The following is a 23,368-nucleotide window of genomic DNA, read 5'->3' on the forward strand; positions in this document are numbered from 1 at the left end:
TGCTGTGACTGAGGGATCTAGTGGTTTATCCGAGGCAATGGCTGTTTCATAGACGTCAGGGAAAGATGCTCTGTTATTTCACTGATGACACAGCCTTACACCCACTCACACCCAAGCTTTGAATATTAAAAACAGACAAAAGTACACTTTTCAATCTCGTTGTTGTTAGGGTGTTGTTATTTTGCTGGGGGCGACTGTGTGTGCACGTAAGTGTGTGCGTGTGGAGGTACAGTAAATGAACCCATCAGCTTGTTTATGTTTGCTGGCATAATGAGATGGGGAGGGAGGGCGGCTGGGTTCAGATACAGACTCTACGGAGGGTGATGCAACAGCGGGTAATGCTGCGCCCTGCCCCACCCTGATCAACTGCGGGTGGAGGAGGAGGGGGGGGGGGGGGGCAGAGTTGGCTGCCTGAAGGCCTGTGACATCAAAGTCCTTTGAAGCCCTCCTCTCCTTCTCTGTGTCACCCTTCATCTACAGGGCTCTGTTTCATAATCACTTCCTCCCCCACCCTCCCTCCAACTATACCACCTGTTCTCCCTCTCTTCACCTGACCCTACTGTGAGCTGGTCGCGTGGACTTACACACATACCTTCTGAATATCCCTCCTGTCTAAACCATGTGTTATTCGTCTTAATATTCAGTGTCAATAACGGAGTCGAAGGAAGGAGCAAAATAGATGGACAAAAGCACCAGGGTCTTTAAATGGCTAGGCGCTGTGCTGTGTGTGAAGGAGTGCTCTGTGAGGTCCAGTTTCCGCCTGCTTCACATTCGATTTGGTTTGTTTAGAGCTCTAGCAGCGGCGCGGTACCGCTGTGACCGCAGCGGCGTGGTGGCCATGGCAACCAGGTAGCGTCTCCCCTTATCGCCCGAGCGCAGAGCCCCGACACCTGGCCCCATCGCGCCACACGGCTCCGCACGCCCACCCACCTCCCCTGATTGACTATCTGGCCCGATAGCACGTTGCATTATCTAAACACTCATTTGCATATTGATGTAATTATTTTCCGGGGTTAATTAGCTCCTGCGAAGCGGGCCGCCCTCAGAGACTAGCTTCCTGTCACACGCCTGCCCGTTTAGTTTATATTTTTTATTTCACTTATTTTCCATTTCCCCCCAGGTCCTCCGATGTGTGTGTGCCAGGTCGTATAGATTCCCCACTGATCACCTGTTGCCAGCATCTTCAAGTGATGAATGTCACTGGCGTTTTGGAGTGTGCGTGCGTGCGCGGATTGATTGTGGCACTGTTGACGGTGGCCAACAATACATAGAGTCCCTCTAGAATGTACAATATGGAGGACCCTCTCAGACTTCCAGTGAGCTGTCCAACTGTTACCATACCAATTAAACACTCCAGGACTGAAGAACTAAAAACACACTATGGATATGGGGCGGCAGGTAGCCTAGTGGTTGGAGCGTTGGGCCAGTAACCGAAAGGTTGCTTGATCGAATCCACGAGCTGACAAGGTAAAAATCCGTCGTTCTGCCCCTGAACAAAGCAGTTAACCCACTGTTCCTAGGCCGTCATTGTAAATAATAATTTGTTCTTAACTGACTTGCCTAGTTAAATAAAGGTAAAAAAATAATACAAAATAATTCAACTGTGATCAACACAGGGCAATTAATTAATGCAAATCAAAGATAAGCAACAGGAATGTAAAGATATATGCATATAGGCCTTTTTTTTTTTAAATGGCCTATATGCATGTATGCATATATCTGTACATTCCTGTTGCTTATCTTTGATTTGAATTCATTCATTGCCCTGTGTTGATCATGTCTCGTTTTGCACCACACGCCAAAGCCTTTCAAAACACCCGATCTGTTCAGCTAGAGTGGACCTGTATCTCAATTTCCCTCGCATGGCTCTGGATTAGTAAAAAGGAAAGTAGAAAGAGGTAAAAGGAGTGATGGAGTGGATAGCGGAAGAGAGGAGGAGAGGCAGAGAGATGTGGTGTAGTGTTGAGTGATTGTCTCAGCGCTAGCTAACTGGGCAGGTTGACAGCTCCTCTCTCTCTCTGCTCTGTGCTGGTGTCAGTAATCAGTGAGGAACACTGGGCTGATACACTAGTCTTGAAAACCCAGACACACAGTTTGCCTTGTGTTTAGTGTCACTCAAACTTAGTCCTACCCTAACCAGTCTGGAAACAGACAGCTCGCACGGTATCCAGCTAATTAATACAAACGCACACAACGCCGAGAGCTCCACACATTGTACTGTGTGACAGTGAAAGGTTTGTGAGATAACACTCAGGGAGGTAGCACGCAGTGAGGGACTGTAAGCAGGTGATTATGGATAATAGATAAGTGTACAGTGCTTCAGAAAGTATTCACAGCCCTTGATTTTTTCCAGATTTTGTTGTGTTACAGCCTGAATTTTAAATGTATTAAATTCAGATTTTGTGTCACGAATCTACACACAATACCCCATAATGTCAAAGTGGAATTATGTTTTTAGAAATATTGACAAGTTATAAAAAAAGCTGAAATGTCCTGGTCTAATACGTATTCAATCCTTTTGTTATGGCAAGCCTAAATAAGTTCAAGCCTAAATAAGTTCAAGCCTAAATAAGTTCAAGCCTAAATAAGTTCAAGCCTAAATAAGTTCAAACCTAAATAAGTTCAAACCTAAATAAGTTCAAACCTAAATAAGTTCAAGCCTAAATAAGTTCAAGCCTAAATAAGTTCAAGCCTAAATAAGTTCAAGCCTAAATAAGTTCAAGCCTAAATAAGTTCAAGCCTAAATAAGTTCAAACCTAAATAAGTTCAAGCCTAAATAAGTTCAAGCCTAAATAAGTTCAAACCTAAATAAGTTCAAACCTAAATAAGTTCAGCTGCTCATGCATTGGGCATGCTCGGCTAAGCACGCTCGGTTGTGAAGTGGTGTGCTAGGTTTGTAACAAAAGCAGGCTTTTTTTTTAAACTTCTAAACTAGATGCTTAATATCAATAGTAGCCACACCACTTGAACTTTTTAGTTTGTAAAACAATCAACAAACATGCCTCTAACTCAAAGCAACACTGGATACCACACATGCCTGTCCACGATACGGGCGTTTGAACTCAAGTTGGAATCCAGAGAGAAATTGAGGGAACGGGGCTCAGCGCAACCAGCTAAGTGACCTATATGGTCACTTGACAGCGCTTCAGATTCTCCCCCATCCCCGCCACCTAACCAGGAACTACTTGCTTCCATTGACGCAAAACTAAACAAGCTTGTGTTGTTGGACCGGCTGGAAAACCTCATAGAAGATCTGAAAGAGTTGAAAAAAAACCCGGTGTATTTCACAAGCATTTTTATTGGAGGCATACACAAAGGACACTGATGTATTGAAGAAAACTGTGAAAGGTGTACAAACAACTGCGGAAGTCATCACTAGTGTAAACTTCCAAATGAAGGAGAAAATCCTGCACCTAACTACCCGATCAACAATCTTATCTTGAGTGGAATAGCTGAAAAGCCAGAAGAAAATGTGGAAGACACACTGAAAACATTCCTGGTTAATGAACTACAACTGGACAATGACACGGTGCAGAGCATCTCTTTCCATCTGGTCCACCGGGTGAGATCCAAGCCAATGTCAGGAGGGAGCTAGGGAAGACGACCCACTGGCCCCCGTCCAATCGTGGCCAGGTTCGAACATTAGAAGCAGAAGGAGCTGGTTCTGAGCCACGGACGGCATCTGGCTGGGAAGCCGTTTGGGATGAACAAACAGTACCCTCTAGAGATCTTTGCGCGATGGCAAAAGCTGTTTCCCGTCTTCAAGGAGCACTGACAGAAGGGCTGTAGGGTAAGACTCATTGTTGTCAAACTGTATATTGATAGGAATTTGTACAAGAAGGACATAACTCCTGTTCTAGTCCCAGGCATAGCACCTTCCTGAACCCTCTTATCCCTTCTCTGCCAGAAGGACTAGCCCAGGGCTACTAAACTGATTAAGATACTTCATTCTGAAATCAGCACAACTCTGTTAGTTATTTACCTTTTGCTTTGTGCACAAAGGAGACATTAAAATACGATGTTAATACGGACAAACCTACCCACTGCACATAGCAGTCGATGCTTAAATGTAGGTTATTGTTTTTTGTTCTATGTTACATTGTGTAAATTCATCTTAAGGCCCTTCTCATTTACCTGTATTATTCAAGAAAATATGTGATACAGCCTGGATTTGAACCAGGTACTGTAGTGACGCCTCTTGCACTGAGATGCAGTGCCTTAGACTGCTGCGCCACTCGGGAGCCCAGAGCCCAGATGCTCTACAGGTTTATTTTATTTTTATTTCACCTTTATTTAACCAGGTAGGCTAGTTGAGAACAACTTCTCATTTGCAACTGCGACCTGGCCAAGATAAAGCATAGCAATTCGAAGCATACAACAACACAGAGTTACACATGGAATAAACAAAACATAGTCAATAATACAGTAGAAAAAAATAAAAATAAAAGTCTATATAGTGAGTGGAAATGAGGTAAGATAAGGGAGTTAAGGCAATAAATAGGCCATTGTGGCGAAGTAATTACAATATAGCAATTAAACACTGGAATGGTGGATGTGCAGAAGATGAATGTGCAAGTAGAGATACTGGGGTGCGAAAGAGCAAGATAAATAAATAAATACAGTATGGGGATGAGGTAGATAGATGGGCTGTTTACAGATGGGCTATGTACAGGTGCAGTGATCTGTGAGCTGCTCTGACAGCTGCTGTTTAAAGCTAGTGAGGGAGATATGAGTCTCCAGCTTCAGTGATTTTTGCAGTTCGTTCCAGTCATTGGCAGCAGAGAACTGGAAGGAAAGGCGACCAAAGGAGGAATTGGCTTTGGGGGTGACCAGTGAGATATACCTGCTGGAGCGCGTACTACGAGTGGGTGCTATGGTGACCAGTGAGCTGAGATAAGGCGGGGCTTTACCTAGCAGAGACTTGTAGATAACCTGTAGCCAGTGGGTTTGGCGACGAGTATGAAGCGAGGGCCAACCAACGAGAGCGTACAGGTCACAGTGGTGGGTAGTGTATGGGGCTTTGGTGACAAAACGGATGGCACTGTGATAGACTGCATCCAATTTGTTGAGTAGAGTGTTGGAGGCTATTTTATAGATGACATCACCGAAGTCGAGGATCGGTAGGATGGTCAGTTTTACGAGCGTATGTTTGGCAGCATGAGTGAAGGATGCTTTGTTGTGATATAGGAAGCCAATTCTAGATTTAATTTTGGATTGGAGATGCTTAATGTGAGTCTGGAAGGAGAGTTTACAGTCTAACCAGACACCTAGGTATTTGTAGTTGTCCACGTATTCTAAGTCAGAGCCGTCCAGAGTAGTGATGCTGGACAGGCGGGCAGGTGCGGGCAGTGATCGATTGAACAGCATGCATTTAGTTTTACTTGCATTTAAGAGCAGTTGTGGGCCACGGAAGGAGAGTTGCATGGCATTGAAACTCGTCTGGAGGTTAGTTAACACAGTGTTCAAAGAGGGGCCAGAAGTATACTGAATGGTGTCGTCTGCGTAGAGGTGGATCAGAGAATCACCAGCAGCAAGAGCGATATCATTGATGTATACAGAGAAGAGAGTCGGCCCGAGAATTAAACCCTGTGGCACCCCCATAGGTAAGGATGAAGGAAAATGGAAGAGTGATTGGGGAAGTTGTATTTTCTTGAATCATGGCTTAAGCAACAAAACAAAGAGAGTGGTTTTATTCTTATTGGTAATCAGATTAATTATAACATCCATGTGACTATAAAATATCTTCACAGGAGATGGATTATATTAGATACAGTACCAGTCAAAGGTTTGGAAACACCTACTCATTCAAGGGTTTTTCTACATTGTAGAATAATAGTGAAGACATCAAAACAATGAAATAACACACATGGAATCATGTAGTAACCAAAAGTGTTAAACATATCAAAATATATTTTATATTATAGATTCTTCAAAGCAGCCACCCTTTGCCTTGATGACAGCTTTGCACACTCTTGGCATTTTCTCAAACAGCTTCACCTGGAATGCTTTTCCAAAAGTCTTGAAGGAGTTCCCACATATGCTGAGCACTTGTTGGCTGCTTTTCCTTCACTCTGCGGTCCAACTCCTCCCAAACCATCTCAATTGGGTTGAGGCTGGGTTTCTGGAAGCCAGGTCATCTGATACAGCACTCCATCACTCTCCTTCTGGGTCAAATAGACCTTACACAGCCTGGAGGTGTGTCGGATAATTGTCCTGTTGAAAAACAAATGATAGCCCCACTAAGCGCAAACCAGATGGGATGGCGTATCGCTGCAGAATGCTGTGGTATCCATGCTGGTTAAGTGTGCCTTGAATTCTAAATAAATCACTGACGGTGTCACCAGCAAAGCACCCCCACACCATCACACTTCCTCCTCCATGCTTCACGGTGGGAACCACACATGCAGAGATCATCCGTTCACCTACTCTGCGTCTCACAAAGACACGGCGGTTGGAACCATAAATCACAAATTTGGACTCGTCAGACCAAAGGACAGATTTCCACCAGTCTAACATCCATGTCCAATTCATGCTTGAAAATACAATTTCTATTAGAAATCACAGAACTCAACAGCATTAAGGAAAGAAGGAGATACTAAGCAAGGGGTTGTTGGGAAACTCTTTAGGCATATTTCTTTGACAAAGTCAAGATCTATTAAATTCTATTAATTAAAGCAAATATATGTTATTATACGGGTAAAGTGCTCCATATGCCATAGAACGTAAGCTAACAATGTTTTGCTACAAATTTATTTTTGTATTAGGTACACCATGGCATTACTGATGACTGTTTTGTCCAAATGTGTTGTATCGTGCGTGTTTGTCTTTCTGTTTGAGTATTGTTATGTACATTTTCATATATATTCTTTTCAGAATAAAAAATAAATCAAAATAAGTTCAGGAGTAAAAATGTGCTTAACAAGTCATAATAAGTTGCATGAACTCACTCTGTGTTCAATAATAGTGTTTAACATGATTTTTAAATGACTACCCCATCTTTTGTACCCCACAAATACCAGTAAATTTCAAACACAGATTCAACCACAAAGAGCAGCGAGGTCTTTCCTATGTTTCACAAAGAAGGGCACCTATTGGTAGATGGGTAAAAAAAAGCAAACATTGAATATCCCTTTGAGCATGTTATTAATTTTAAACTTTGGATGGTTTATCAATACACCCAGCCACTACAAATATACAGGTGCCCTTCCTAAATCAGTTGCCGGAGAAGAAGTGAAACGCTCAGGGATTTCACCATGAGTTTAATGGCTGTGATAGGAGAAAACTGAGGATGAATCAACAACATTGTAATTACTCCACAATACTAACAAAATGACAGAGTGAAAAGGAAGCCTGTGCAGAAAAAATATTCCAAAACATGCATCCTGTTTGAAATAAGGCACTAAAGTAATACTGCAAAGAATTTGTCAAAGAAATTCACTTTTTGTCCTGAATAAAACGCGCTGTGTTTGGGGCAAATCCAACACAACACACGACCACATATTTTCAAGAATGGTGGTGGCTGCATCATGTTATGGGTATGCTTGTCATCAGAAAGTACTAGGGAGTTAAAAAAATAAATAAATAAACGGAATAGAGATAAGCACAGGCAAAATCCTAGAGGAATACCTAGTCGAGTCTGTTTTCCACCAGACACTGGGAGATGAATTCACATTTCAGCAGGACAATAACCTAAAACACAACGCCAAATATACACTAGAGTTGCTTACCAAGACGACATTGAATGTTCCTGAGTGGCGTAGTTACAGTTGTTACTTAAATTGGCTTGAAAATCTATGGCAAGACTTGAAAATGGCTGTCTAGCAATGATCAACAACCAACTTGACAGAACTTGACAAATTTTTTAAAGAATAATGGGCAAATATTGCACATTCCAGGTGTGCAAAGCTCTTAGAGACTTACCCAGAAAGACTCACTGCTGTAATCGCTCCAAAGGTGAGTGTAACATGTATTGACTCAGAGGGTTGAATACTTATCTAATGAAGATATACTAGCGTTTTATTTTCCATCAATTAAAAAAAATATATAATAATTCTTCCACTGTGACAGAGTATTATGTGTAGATCGTTGACCAAAAATTACAATTCAATCAATTTTAATCCCACTTTGTAACACAACAAAATGTGGAAAAAGTCAAGGGGTGTGAATACTTTCTGAAGGCACTGTACGCTTGCACACAAGAACGAGAGCGCACGCACGCACACACACACTAAAGTGTCTTTTGACCAACACCCTCGATAGGTCAGAATCGGACTTTGCCCAGCTTGCTAGCTTTGCTCTGTGTTGTGAGAAAGAGTATCGGCACTACAGAGGCTAACAGTGCTTTCCATTCGCCACCCATCCTACCCCTCCCACCACTGAGACCCACACACTCCCACAGTCCTCCAGAAACTCCCTGTGTGTTTTCTTTCCCTAGTTCCTGCTCTCTGTTTACAGGACAGTAATGAGAGGCAGGGAAAGGAGAGCACCCTGCTACGGCCACAATAACAGCACCAACGCCAAGACAAACGGCCCAGCCCGTCAACACAGGAAACAATGAATCTAACAGCATCAACACACTCCGACAAACAACCACTACGGGCTTCCCCTAACCCCCATCTTTCCCTCCCTCCCTTTGCCAGAGTCACTCCTGACGATCAGAGTGAAAGCTAAAGACCTCAGGGAGGCTTGGAAGAGGACTCTACAGAGACTAAGACTGAATCCAAAATGGCTCCCGATGGGCCCTGGTCAAAAGTAGTGCACTGCATAAGGAATAGGGTGCCATTTGAGCTTTCTAGTAGTCTAAAGAAGAGAACCGTAGCCCTCATACAGTCAGAAAAACACTGGGCAACGAAGACTTATAGGTACTCAAACAGCAGCAACACTGACAAGAGTAAGGGCCCTGACAGACAGCACCCGGCAGACGGGGGGGGGGGGGGGGGATTATATCCAGACAGAGCAACCAACGGTGCTCATGCCTGTGGAAGCCGCACAGCCAAGGCAGAGAAAATAGGATTCCTCTCTATTTTTCCTAGTGGTGCCGTCGTTGTTGACCAGTAGAACATGTAGCCTGCATGGTGATATGTTAGCACGTAGGTCCAACAGCAGGATCAGCTAACTTGCCCACTCTAGCTAGATAGCTGGCTAACACAATCAGTTTACAGTCACTTTTAACAGTTCATTATTTTTTCCCCCGCACGTCGATAATGTTTGTTTATCTCGTTGCTATGGTCACCGGTCGGCTGCCACATAGACTGCGGGCTGTCACCACAGATAGAACAATGAGCCAGCTGTTTCAAGGGGTGGAATAAATATGAAGCATCCGGTTAGCATTTCCACTCAACACTAAATATGGTGATGAGAGGAAGCCCAGTGGCCGGCAAATTTTCTCATCAATTAAACATTTCTGATCTCAATACAGTTTCCTGTTCCCAAAACTAAAATCTGTTACGAACAGAGGGGACTACGTTTTCTAGACTTTCCCCTTTGCCAACGTTTCAAAAGATGGTGTTGTTTAGAAGGAGTGCAAGGTTGATTTGAGTTATTGCACACGTGCACTTCACAGAGTAGACGTTCCCTAACGGAAATATCCAAATATATGCTGGAACACGCCAAAAGGATCTCGCTAGATCGTGCTTGGTTCTGCCATCCTCCTTGCTTGTTCTGCCTACTATGATTAATCTGCTCCCATTGGAAACAACAGGCTGTTGTCAATCTTGGGTTAGTTCCAAAAAAAAAATGGTGTGTGTGAAGGCACTAGCCACTTTGACTCTGCGATATTCCGCTGTCTGTCTAAAAAGCACTTGAGAGTGATAGATAAAGAGAGTGAGAGGGATGCTGGGGGTAAGAGAGACAGAGAGCAATAGAAGTTAGGTCAGTGATTTCCAAATGCCAAGCCACAGGTCATGTACACCTCTCTCTCTCATTCAATCTTTCTCTCTCTCTCTCTCTGTGTGTGTGTGTGTGTGTGTGTGTGTGTGTGTAAACACACCTGAAGCCCGCTCATTTGAATATTTAACATGTCCCTTACAGCGGGTAAGTGAATTATTTTCATTTGGGCTAATTATTAAATATTAAACAAGCGGCGGGCGCAGGTAATTACATAGCTTGGTATTAACAACGACGCTATTAGGATGTGGACCTTCACTCAAACGCCTGTTTGCAATTGAATTCTAATCAACGTCTTGTACAAGGACTCGTCTAGTGTTCTCTCTAGTCCTTCTTCCCCTTCAGACGCTTTCCTTCCAGACAAAGTTGGCTGGGAATCGTACGAAGGCACAGGGGTCTGCAGGCTGAGGAGACGATACGGAGCAAATTAGTGGCAGAGATGGGGGGGGAAAATGACTGATACATTGTGGGTAATTAGCAGGTAGTGTCTATGGAAAGTCAAGTTGCCAGAGAGAGAGAGAAAAGAAAGAAAAAAAGAAGGGAGAATGTGTGTTAGACAGTGAGAGACAGAGATGCACGGACACAAAGTGTGTGTGCGTGTGTGTGCGCACACGTGCTCAAATACCCAAAAGATGATCGCATTGAGACTCTATAGCACTGTGACCTTGCTGGAGTCAAGCTAATCAGACAATATTTGCCAGGGCATTGTTTCAAATCGATAACTCATTAACAAAGTACAAAGGAAGTTTCCTGGTTTGTCTGAAATTCTTAAGAAGAGAAAAAAAAAACTGCTCTTGGCTGCACATGGGCGCAAAGGTCATCTCAGTGACATGTCTGCTATAGCCTCTCGCTGGGAACAGGGATTGTCAGACGAAATTACTTGAAGCCATTAATTGACATCAGGTAAAGGAGTGCGGGCAGGCAGACATGCCAGCGTTTGTTCGAGCTTGAACAGAGGCTGCAGTTGGGCGATGGTGGAGGGTGAGGGATGAGGGGAGGAGAGGGGAGAGTGATGGATGTGTTTGATGGTTGACCTGACTGGAAGATTGGGAGCAGTGATCTAAGAGGTGCTACAGTACATGGCTCTCTCCCATGTGTACACACACACACACGCTCTGCTGCAGGTGAATTGCCACAGATCCTGGTCATTGACCTTTACGATGGCCAAGTGCGCAGAGTTGAGAGGTTAATGAAGTTGCTCCCAGAGCCCCTCCCCGTCCTTGGATATGCTGAGCATCACATCCTGGCTCTAGCAGGGGTCAAAGGTAAAATAAGGCACAACAGCATAATTGCCCCGGCGCAAAGTGCGAGGTGGTGGGGTGAAGGTGACACTGAGCGTGGCTTCACGGCGCTGGCATTTGGAACCAAGCTGGAATACATATCCGCTGTGTGTGTGTGTTTGTGTGTGAAACACAAGTGAGAGTGTGTAAGTGTGTAGGAATCCTCAGGGCATGATGTAGCAGGCAGGCACTGGGAAACAGTACATCTCCTGAACACGGCCCTGGACACGAATCCCAGTGCCCCTGGAGGACTAGAGAAACACGAGGAAACCATGGAGAAACCAGGCCTAAATAATGGATGGTGCGCACTTGTACACACACACTGTGCACGCCTGCAAAACCTGTCTATACCCCCCGTGGCGCACATTCACCATCTGGAGCAAAAAGCAACCACACAGCGCAATTCCCAACATACCAGCTTCTGTTTCTTCAGTGACCTTCAGTGAAACCATTGAGAAAGCCATCTAAAAGTGATTCTGAACTCAATGCTTTTTACAGTAACGTAAATACAAGGAACCATCCATGTTTTCTAGCCAAGCAATACAGCACACAAAAAGTGTGTTATGTATGGTGTGCACTGTGCTGTGATTCCAGTAGCCTATACGGAATTTGACAGATGTGTGTAAGTACATAACTGTATAAAAACCGAAAAGACAAAATGTGAAAACATTGCCGAAATGGAGTGCCATTGTTGCTGGAGAGTTATTGTCCCAGCGAACGCTTAAAAGAGAAATGGGGGGGGGGGGGGGGGGGGACTCAAATGTTTGACTCAAAAGCTTTCACTTCGCAATCATAAGGATCTTACACTTGAAGAGATGGCACTCGAGAGATGAATAAAGGATGGGGGAAAGAAAAGAAACACGAGGGGCTCTACCTCTCTTTCCATCTCTCTCTGTGAACGTTGAAAAAAAATGCAACAATACGAGACGCGAGAAAAAGCGAGACGACGGAGAAGGGGGGGAAAAAAAAAAGTATTCCAGTCATTTACAAGAATAAGTGGCGCTTAAAGAAAGGCTCCACTCTGTTTTTTGTCCCCTTGCTCTTTTTCCAGAAGCTGCTGGCCTAATCCGAGCCAGTCAGCCTTGAGTGAAATCTTTGGAAGCTTCTTAAGCCATGAATGTGGGTTTTGTTCCTGCTATTCCTCCGCTTGGCTGACAGAAAATAGGTAACTGGATTAGTGCTAACATTCAGAGTAAAGTGAACTCCCAAACTTCTATATGGCAAAGTGCTCGGAGCACTCCCCCTCTTTCCTCATCTCCCTCCATCCCTCCCCCCCACCCTCTCCCTTTCTCTCTGTCATTCGACCGACATCACTAAACATGGGCCAATGGACTGTGATCTCTAAGAGAGGAGAGATTAGCCAAGGTTGAGAGGTTACACACTATGAACCAGGGGCTAAAAAGTAAGAATCCTAAAAGCAGTTAAGGGCTTATTAATGTGTGTAAGGAAGCGTATTAATCAACTCAACTCTATCTGGGGGCTGGCTGTGTGTGTGTGTGTGTAGGACCCCACTGAGTGTGTGTGTGTGTAGCACCCCACTGTGTATGCGTGTGTGTGTGTATGTATGGGACTGTGTGGCTTTGCGCAGGTGGTCCCGCTCCACAGTGGGGGTTAGAAGAGGGGCAGAGGGGGTATCCCAATGCCAATAGAATAGATGAAAAACCCCTGCTAAAGAGGCTTGATTTGATCCCCCACCCAGCCTGACTAAGAAGGGTGAAGAAGAAAAACACCAAATCATCACAGCCCTACGCACACACACCGAGAGAGAGAGAGAGAGAGAGAGAGAGAGAGAGAGAGAGAGACAGAGAGACAGAGAGACAGAGAGACAGAGAGACAGAGAGACAGAGAGACAGAGAGACAGAGAGAGAGAGAGAGAGAGAGAGAGAGAGACAGAGAGAGACAGAGAGAGACAGAGAGAGAGAGAGAGAGAGAGAGAGAGAGAGAGAGACAGAGAGAGAGAGACAGAGACAGAGACAGAGAGAGAGAGAGAGAGAGAGAGAGAGAGAGAGAGAGAGAGAGAGGAATAAAGTTTAGTTCCTGGGGATCTCCTTAACACTACCCGCTAGAGAACGTTGCCGGGTGTGTCCTTTAGCATCAGATGCACATCAACACGAAGGGTGCACGAACAGAAGCACCAACACTTGATAAATAGTGCAGAAACTATAGTAAAAGGACTCGCTGCATGAAGACATTTGTAGAAATGTACAAAAATGAACAATAGTTATTTTTTTTTTAATGTTGAGTCAAGGATATGTTTTGTATATTTCCACAAAGTCCTAGAAAATAATGTAGGCCTATAGTCTATCATCGTATCGCTTACAATAAAAACATTACAGTGTAATCCATTTGATTTGTAGATTTGATTAGTAATAGAGTTCTAGTACTTAACAAAGACCAGTTACAGCTTCTGTTGACAAAGTAGAAATGAAAAAGCTAATAATAATAACAACAATAATAACCAGCCAGGTGCGCAAGCTGAAATTATCTGCTGCATTCCTAAACAAAAGCACCAATGCATGAACAACTGTAAAAAAGATGAATTGTATAAAGAAATATTTGTGGAAATATATTCATGACAAGATATAAAAACAGTCATTGTATCGGACACTATGTTGTACCCTTATAGCCATGCCTTTAGCATGAATCAATCTGGTCTTCTCTTTACGCTTCGGGTCCACAGTCAGCACACAGCTTCGGGACTTTGTGAGCAAGCCCCCACAAACAAATCGGTTGCACTTTCATGGGCCTTGTTTCGTGTGCACCTGCCAACTTGACATTGTGTCTTCTTCCCCCCCCCCCCCCCCCCCCCCGAGTGGGAGCTGTGGTGCTATGGGGAAGAGGGAGAGCAGGACTTGCTGCCTTGGTGGCCTGCTTAGCGGCTGTAGCTTATTGTTGGGCGGTTCTCACGAAGCTCACATACATGATCCATGATGAAATCTCTCCTGCTGACTGTCTTGTCAAGGCATTGCTTGTACAACACGTGCGCGTTGATAGCAGCCGTGTCGAGCGTGTTGTAGAACACATCAACAGGCCTTGCGGCAAGTACCACCTTTCACAGAGTACAGTCTTGCCATCTGGTTGAGTGCGTCCACACCAACCTACTGCATAAAATAGAATAGAATAGAAAAAGTTCAAATGATATACAATAATAATACTGATAATAATAATATTCATGTAATATAATAAAAGGAAATAATATTTGGTGAAAGATGGAAAGGATATCCGTATATGGCAGAGATATATCCCTTTGTGCGATTGTAGTCTGTCACCGTCTCCGGTTTCTTCTTCTGGTCACTGGGACATTAGGATGCATGGTGCTCAGGATGCAAACCCTCTTATTTCTTTTACATCTGTACACCGTGAGTGTCGCTTTTACCACTCTTCATCACTGACGTGGAGTACAGCTCCACTCGTATGTTGTTTTGAGCAGAGGGGGGCAAGCTCCCGCTTGAGCAAGTACTTGATTTTCGACATCGGCAGCTAACCAAAACGTAAAGTTTCCTTTTCTGTTTCCACATCTCTGATACGCTGCAACATCTGCATGTCTCATCAACGAAAGAAACCGTTGAGTGCACTAGCAATTTGTCCGTACGCATGAGGTGTAGGGCCTGCTCTTACATTGTGGAAGGCCACCTTCCTGTTGCGCTCTCATCTCTCTTTTCTACCCAAACCGTGCCATCCCTCCCGGACTCCTGTTTCACCGTGGCAGTGGGGATCACCGTCTCAGTTGGTTCTGTTCTGGCTTTTCTTCGGGCGAGGCTCAGGCATCGGAGGCTCAAAGTTAACATCATAATCAGATGAAGACTCTTCATCGGCATCGTCGATCTCCAGCTCAATATCCGATCCTCCACCCGACTCGTCTAAATTCTGCAGCATTTTCAATGCTGCCAGTGCGTCCATTCGATTGGTTTGGCTTGCCATTGTGAACGTTGTATGTAGTAGTCAGTGTCTGATTTGACTCTCAGAGGGGAGATTATATACAATTTCCAGGCTTTCATAATAAAAATAATTAGACCGTCCACAAGTCTTCATCGTCATTCCACTACTGTTCTAAATTCAATTATGCTTTTCACCTTCATCATTCAGATCAATAAAATTCAATCACCATGTGCTGAACGCGGACACAGCGAGGATATTTCAGGAAAAATTTGGCACCTCTTGAATTATGAGAGTTATTTGATAAGGGTAGTGAGAAACTAAAGAATATGCTCATCTGATTGATCATTTAACCTTGTCTATAGGCTAACTCTTACTATGTGTGAAATTAGTTTCGGTACAGTTAAGGCCCAGCGCCGTCCGGGTTTGACTGGGGTAGGTCGTCACTGTAAATAAGAACGTGTTCTTAACTGACTTGCCTAGTTAAAGGTTCAATGAAAGAATTTGAAAGTGTAGTATCGAGCTGTGCACCGTTTGTTTCCCGCTCATCAAGTAGGATAGAGTCAAGGATATGTTTTGCATTATTCTAAAGGCCTACTGCAACATATAGCATGTTTTCCTTTTTACTTACAATAAATGGGATTAGTAATTCTAGTTAGAGTAAATAATACAGTTCTGTAACAGCTTCTTTTACAAAGTAAAACCTAAAAGAGAACGGTACGAACCCGCAAGGTGCGTGGTCAAATGATTAACACTAACAAATAGGCATAACACAAACTCATCATTAGACTATTGTCTTTCTAAATTAAAATCAACCTCTTCACCCTCCTTATCATTCCGTTAGGCCTCATTTAAATTCCATTGTGAAGTAAGGTGCACAATTATCCCCCATTCATCATTCATTCAGTGAGGATAGAGAGACGCATTAGTGCCTGGCTGGGTACCGACATGCTACAGCACATTGTCTTGGCGGGTTAAGTTAGGAATAGGTATCAAAAAAGCAGTTAGAAAGGCTCTAAATACTTTTCTGTTTGTGATTTCAAAATTCGGACAAATGTCAAATAAAAAACATGTAGGAAGAGTTAGGGAAGGAGCAGGACAGATTTTTTTTTTTTTGGGGGGGGGGCTGTTTTTGTATTTATTTACAAAATCAAACGTCAGTGGCCGCTGGCCTACGGAGGTTCTAGTGTAAAAATAGCTATTTAGGGGATGTTATCTTAATGAGCATGAATCAAATCAAATTGTATGTGTCATATGCTTGGTAAACATGCTTACTTCCCAACAACGCAGAGAGAAAAAAAATATATTATAGAAAAAAATGATAACAGGAGGTATAAATACACAACGAGTAAGGTCAATTAGAGAGTTTAACACCGTCTACTGTACGGCTATCAAATCAAATCATCATTCCTCCTGGATATGGATATGATATGAATACCTAGGATAGGATAAAGTAATCCTTCTAACCCCCCCCCCCCCCCTTAAAAGATTTAGATGCACTATTGTAAAGTGGTTGTTCCACTGGATATCATAAGGTGAATGCACCATTTTGTAAGTCGCTCTGGATAAGAGCGTCTGCTAAATGACTTAAATGTAAATGTAATGTAATGTAAATGTGATGGGTTCATGGTCACTCTGTCCTGGGCCTTTACTTCTCTCCATCTTATTAATTACTATTACCCCCATCACCCTATAGATTCTAATTTCCATCTCCCCCCTTGCATTTTGCTGCATACTACTCTACACCTGTGAGTGAGTGAGTGAGTGAGTGAGTGAGTGAGTGAGTGAGTGAGTGAGTGAGTGAGTGAGTGAGTGAGTGAGTGAGTGAGTGAGTGAGTGAGTGAGTGAGAGAGAGAGAGAGAGAGAGAGAGTGTGTGTGTGAAAGCTTACTCCAAAGCAAGGGAGTGACTGAGGAGGTGCAGTGAAGAGCTAAGGCCTAGGGAGAAGGGGCGGGCTGATTGAGAGAGGGGGGTCAAATAAACTAACATCCTGCTGAGTCTGAGGTCACAGTTCAAAGGGCAGCGGTCACTGTGCCGTATGGCCCCAAAGAAGACTCATCCTGGGGTATCCCTCCATCTCTTCATCTATCAAATGCAACAGCAACAAGCCCCAAGTATATCAGAAGAGAACACCGCATCAGAGAGTAGTGCTTGGAATAATTAAAGCGTCAACCAATCACACAAGGACCTTGTATTATCCATGATTATTTTAGTAAATCATGTTTAAAGTCGTGACGAAATGACCATGACATACAGGTAACTGCCCAAATAAACAAAACACCATAAAGTGTCTTTATAGGGCGATGGGCCGCCACGAGCCAGAACAGCTTCAATGCACCTTGGCATAGATTCTATAAGTGTCTGGAACTCCATTGGAGGGATGCGACAGCATTCTTCCATGAGAAATTCCATCATTTGGTGTTTTGTTAATGGTAGTGGAAAACACTGTCTCAGGCACCGCTCCACAATCTCCTATAAGTGTTCAATTGTGTTGAGATCTGGTAGCTGAAACACACACACACACACACACACACACACACACACACACACACACACACCCTTTAAACCCCCTTTTAGATCCCTCTTTAAAAGTCACAGACCTCTTCTTCTAGCCACAGTAGCCAAAATAATGGGCAACTAGGCATTTTTATACATGACCCTAAGCATGATGGGATGTTAATTGCTGAATTAACTCAGGAACCACACCTGTATAAGCACCTGCTTCCTTTAATTTGGTGGTTACCTGTATATTGCATAAGGATGATGTACTTCATTTTGAGTTTTAAAATCATAGATATAGAATTTGCAGACACACAACATACACGTACATATGCACATACACGCGGGCACACACACACACGCAAACAGCCAGTCACTGCTGTCAGTGTGCCCTTGTCTCGGCGCGTTGGCCGCCACCCACAGTGTTTCCCCTAATATATATATATGCCCCAGGAAGCCCCCCCCCCATTCTTCGAGGAGGATTTTAACACACTTAACCCCGAAATGTTTTGAGGTTTTCACTATCATTGTAAAGCCCTAGTTATTTTGTTGCTTTGACAAAGTCATTTCTGAAGACTATTGTTTATGTAATTAGTGATTCATTTTAAGGTAAAACATTTTGTTGTTTTTTTACTTATGTGAACTGAAGTCGTTTTAATATGGTGAAACTATATATACATTTATTTTTTTACATTGAACATCTAATTGTCATATCCTAGTGTAAAAGCAGGCGAGCTGGTCGTACTCATAACAAGTCAACCCTGTTGCCCAAAGATAGACCGGCTTGCATTCAATTGCCCCTCCCAGTTGCACACAACATGCTTCCATTTCCCCTGTCAAAGGGGGATTTATGGCTGATTTAAGATGAAATCGTCAACCCTGTTACTTTATTTGGCACTTTATAGGCTCTTACTATAGTGATTTTATTTAAAACCTCTTGAGATGGGAAAACTTCTTTTTTATTACAATGAACATGTGCTCTGCTCTTTATGCCAGAATGTTAAAATTAGGTGAAATCAAAAGTTTTTTTTTGCACCAAGTTACAAATCTCAAAAGGCACTGAATTGGTGGAACGACCCAACTATAGGCTAACGCCAAAGTGTGAAAAACATTATATGGCCTCCTGCAGAACTGGAAAAACCTTGGGTGGGACTGCACTAACGATCTCACGCTGCTAGCATCACAAAGTGCAAAAGGTTTCAGAGAGAGCTAGAGAGAGCGAGAGAGAGAGAGAGAGAGAAAGAGAGAGAGTCTCCTCATTATGTGAATTTGGAGATATTCCAGTTGAAATATTTATTAAGATATTAATATGGGCTCTTCCCCTTCATCTCCTCTCTGATGATATGCTCACACAGCTCTAACTTTCTGCTCCTCACTACGTCTGACCTCTCTCTCTCTCTGTAACACACACACACAGTCGCACAAACAGCCTGCTACCAACCTTTAGTAAACTTTTGGAAACAATTGTGTTTGACCAGATACAATGCTATTTCAGAGTTAACAAATTAACAACTGACTTTCAGCATGCTTATAGGGAAGGGCACTCAACATGTACTGCACTTACACAAATTACTGATGTTTGGCTGAAAGAAACTGATAATAAGAAGCTGTTTTGATAGACTTCAGTACAGCTTTTGACATTATTGATCATAATCTACTGCAAAAAAGATGTGTGTGTTATGTCTTTACATCCCCTGCTATATCGTGGATTGAGAGTTACTTGTCTAAAATAACATAGACGTTCTTTAATGGAAGCCTCTCCAACATAATCCAGGTAGAGTCGGGCATTCCCCAGGGCAGTTGTCAAGGCCCCTTTCTTTTTTCAATCTTTACTAATGACTTACCACTGGCACTGAGTAAAGCCTGTGTGTCTATGTATGCTGATGACTCAACACTATACACGTCAGCTACCACAGCAAGTGAAATCACTGCAACACTTAACAAAGAGCTGCAGTCAGTTTTAGAATGGGGGGCAAGTAATAAGCTAGCACTACATATTTAAAAAACTAAAAGCATTGTATTTGGGACAAACCATTTACTAAAGCCTAAACCTCAACTACATTTTGTAATGAATAATGTGGATATTGAGCAAGTTGAGGACTGTCATGGTCAAAACATATTGATGCAACGGTAGCTAAGATGGGTAGAGATATGTCCATTATAAAGTTCTGCTCTGCTTTCTTGACATTGCTATCAACAAAACAAGTCCTACAGGCTCTAGTTTTGTCGCACCTGGACTACTGCCCAGTCATATGGTCAAGTGTCACAAAGAGGGACATAGACAAAAACAGTTGGCCCAGAACAGAGCAGCAGGACTGGCCCTTAAATGTACGTGGAGAGCTAACATCGATTACATGCATGTCAATCTCTCCTGGCTCTAGAGGAGAGATTGACTGCATCACTACTAGTCTTTGTGAGAGGTATTGACATGTTGAACACACTGAGCTGTCTGTTCAAATGACTAGCACACAGCTCAGACATCCATGCCACAAGGGGTCTCAAGACATGCCACAAGGGGTCTCTTCATAGTCCTCAAGTCCAGAACAGACTCCGAGAAACGCACAGTACTACACAGAGCCATGACTACATGGAACTCTATTCCACATCAAGTAACTCATGCAAGCAGTAAAATCTGATTTTAAAAAACAGATCAAATTACACCTTATGGAACAAATCGGACTGTGAAGAGACACACACGCATACAAACACACACATGCTAGCACACACACTTTACACCCACGTACAATGTAATGTTGTTCTATGGTGGTATTATAACCTTTGTATGGTAGATGTGTACCGGTGAAATAATGTTACTTGATGTACTTTTTTTTTTCTTTTTTTTTGTGTGATGTAAGTGCCTTAATGTGTTTGGACCCAGGAAGAGTAGCTGCTGCCTTGCATCCCTAATAAATACAAACACACACCCTCCCTCACACACAAAAAAACACCCAGAGGTCAATATCAGAGATGACACTTAAGAACCTTGATCCTTGTGCTATAATGTATGTGTTGCGTGCGTGCGTGTGTGTGTGTGTGTGCGCGCGCTTGTATCTGTGCATGCGTTTGTGCATACTAGGGTTGAATGGCGGGAACCCGAATACCGAGATTTACTGCTGAAAACCACTCCCTTTTCCGGGATAAATAACTGTGAGAAACCGGTAAATTATAATAAATTATTTAAATGAACAGCATGGCGTGAAATGGAACTGTTAAATTATATGTGAAGTCTAAATCTGGCTTCTCTATGGCATGATGAATCATCAACGCTCTGGGTGGGAACACACCATCTCGGTATGGAGCGGAGTTGTGGTCCTGGCCATGTGGTGCCAGGACAACAACCTCTCCCTCAACGTGATCAAGACAAAGGAGATGATTGTGGACTACAGGAAAAAGAGGACCGAGCATGTCCCCATTCTCATCGATGGGGCTGCAGTGGAGTAGGTTGAGAGCTTCAAGTTCCTTGGTGTCCACATCACCAACAAACTAACATGGTCCAAGCACACCAAGAAGAGGGCACAACAAAACATATTCCCCCTCAGGAGACTCAAAAGATTTGGCATGGGTCCTCAGATCCTCAAAAGGGTCTACAGCTGCACCATCGAGAGCATCCTGACTGGTTGCATCACTGCCTGATATGGCAAATCCTCAGCCTCCGACCGCAAGGCACTACAGAGGATAGTGCGAACGGCCCGGTACATCACTGGGGCCAAGCTTCCTGCCATCCAGGACCTCTATACCAGGCGGTGTCAGAGGAAGGCCCTAAAAATTGTCAAAGACTCCAGCCACTCTAGTCATAGACTGTTCTCTCTGCTACCGCACAGGAAGCGGTACCGGAGCGCCAAATCTAGGTCCAAGAGGCTTCTAAACAGCTTCTACCCCCAAGACATAAGAGTCCTGAACACCTAATCAAATGGCTACCCAGACTATTTGCATTGCCCCCGACCCCCTTTTACACCACTGCTACTCTCTGTTGTTATCATCATTGAGACGTGCCTGTTACTTGCATAGTCACTTTAATAACTCTACCTACATGTACATATTACCTCAACTAACCGGTGCCCCTGCACATTGACTCTGTACCAGTACCCTCCTGTATATAGTCTCGCTATTGTTATTTTACCTCTGCTCTTTAATTACTTGTTACAATTATTTCTTATTCGTATCCGTATTTTTTTTTAACTGCATTGTTGGTTAGGGTCTTGTAAGTAAGCATTTCACTGTAAGGTTGTATTCAACGCATGTGACTAATAAAATTTGATTGATTTTGAATTGAGTTCACAATGCATGCAGACCTATCATCCCATCATGGGAACTTTTTTTTCTTGCGACAGGTAGGCCGACATTTGCTGCAGCATAGTCTATTCTACAGTAAAATAAAGACCAAACGCGCGTCTAATTTACCCCTCTCCATCTGGCTTTCGGGGGTCACCTTAGTTTTTACTTTGCACCCGCAGAATTCTAAAACCGTGTATCACTCTACTACTGTGGCGTTGAATCAGTGCATGCGTGAGCCTTGGTCTCTTCCCATCAATTCAATTCAAACTGCATACAAAATAGATCATCCTGTTCTAGATTGATATACAGCCCTATATATAGATGTCCTAGCCTACCTCTTCCAGGTAATACATTCAATGCAGTATTAGTCTATTATTTAGCTAATTCATGATGGGTTATGCATAAGAAGCGGCTAACTTGCCTCTCTCTTGAACATGTGCTGCGCTGGCCTCTCCTTAGCTCTTGGAGTCCCATGCAGGAAAAGGTAAGACTAGAATAGCTTGCTGGACATCATTTAAGCATTTCTTATACCAACAGAATATTTGAAGAGGGATGCAAGCTGTTGTTTGCTGAATGTTAAATGTAGTAGCCAATAGAACTCATGGGTAGTTTGAAAGAAGAGCGAACGCACGATGGCGGTAGGCTATAGCAGTTATTTATTCAGACCCATAACCATTCAATCTTCGTGAAGAGAAGTGAAAGACATCTGCATCTAATTCTAGTACTATATTATTCAAGGATGTCATAAGAATGATGAAGATAAGGATAACAAAACGTATTTCATTTGCCTGTTGAAAGCGAGGAAGGAATGAACCAACAATAGAGAGAGAACGAGGAGGTAGGCCACTAAATATTATCAAAGCTATATATGCATCAGCCTACTAATTATACAAAAAAGCCCATTTACTGTATATTTAAAAAATGTCATCAAATTTCCTAGTCTATACTTGTAACTTTGAAGGGCGCATGTGCTGCATCAGAATCCCATGTTCTCTCCCTGCTTCATCACGGTTTGAACGATGTGCGTAATTCCAGTCCATATAATACAGTATCATACGATACAAAACAGTAATATAGTTCACACTCAAAAAGATTAGCCTACTGGAGCTAGTTTCATTTATTTACCCAAGAGAGCATATAGCTAGCTACATCTATGGGCTTTTAGGTTTTTCTGTCATGTGTAATGTGCAGTAGCCTATATAATATATGTATTGTATAACGGCACAATCATTTAGGCTTTTTTTTTGGCATGGGATCATTAAATGTGTTTTATTTAGGGCTCATAAAATGTATTTAATCTATGGCTCATCAGGCCCTGCTAGCACCAGTCTTGAATTTTAGATTAAAGCTCTATAATAATTCACACCTCCATCACACCTCCTCCTCCATGCTTCACGGTGGGCACCACACATGCAGAGATCATCCGTTCACCTACTCTGCGTCTCACAAAGACAAGGCGGTTGGAAACAAAAATCCAATTTGGACTCATCAGTCCAAAGGACAGATTTCCACCGCTCTAATGTCCATTGCTTATGCTCCTTGGCCCAAGCAAGT

At 43.1% G+C, this 23,368-nt stretch overlaps 1 protein-coding gene across 6 annotated transcripts in view; it reads right to left on the minus strand.

Annotated features, from left to right (window-relative positions):
- The window catches only part of LOC106580148 (cotranscriptional regulator ARB2A homolog), a 200,619-nt gene that overhangs the window by 103,316 nt on the left and 73,935 nt on the right, over window positions 1-23,368 (minus strand). The gene's annotated exons all lie outside the window — the stretch shown is intronic.

Source organism: Salmo salar, chromosome 20 (assembly GCF_965601325.2).
Source record: "Salmo salar chromosome 20, fSalSal1, whole genome shotgun sequence".
Taxonomy (NCBI): Eukaryota; Metazoa; Chordata; class Actinopteri; order Salmoniformes; family Salmonidae; genus Salmo; species Salmo salar.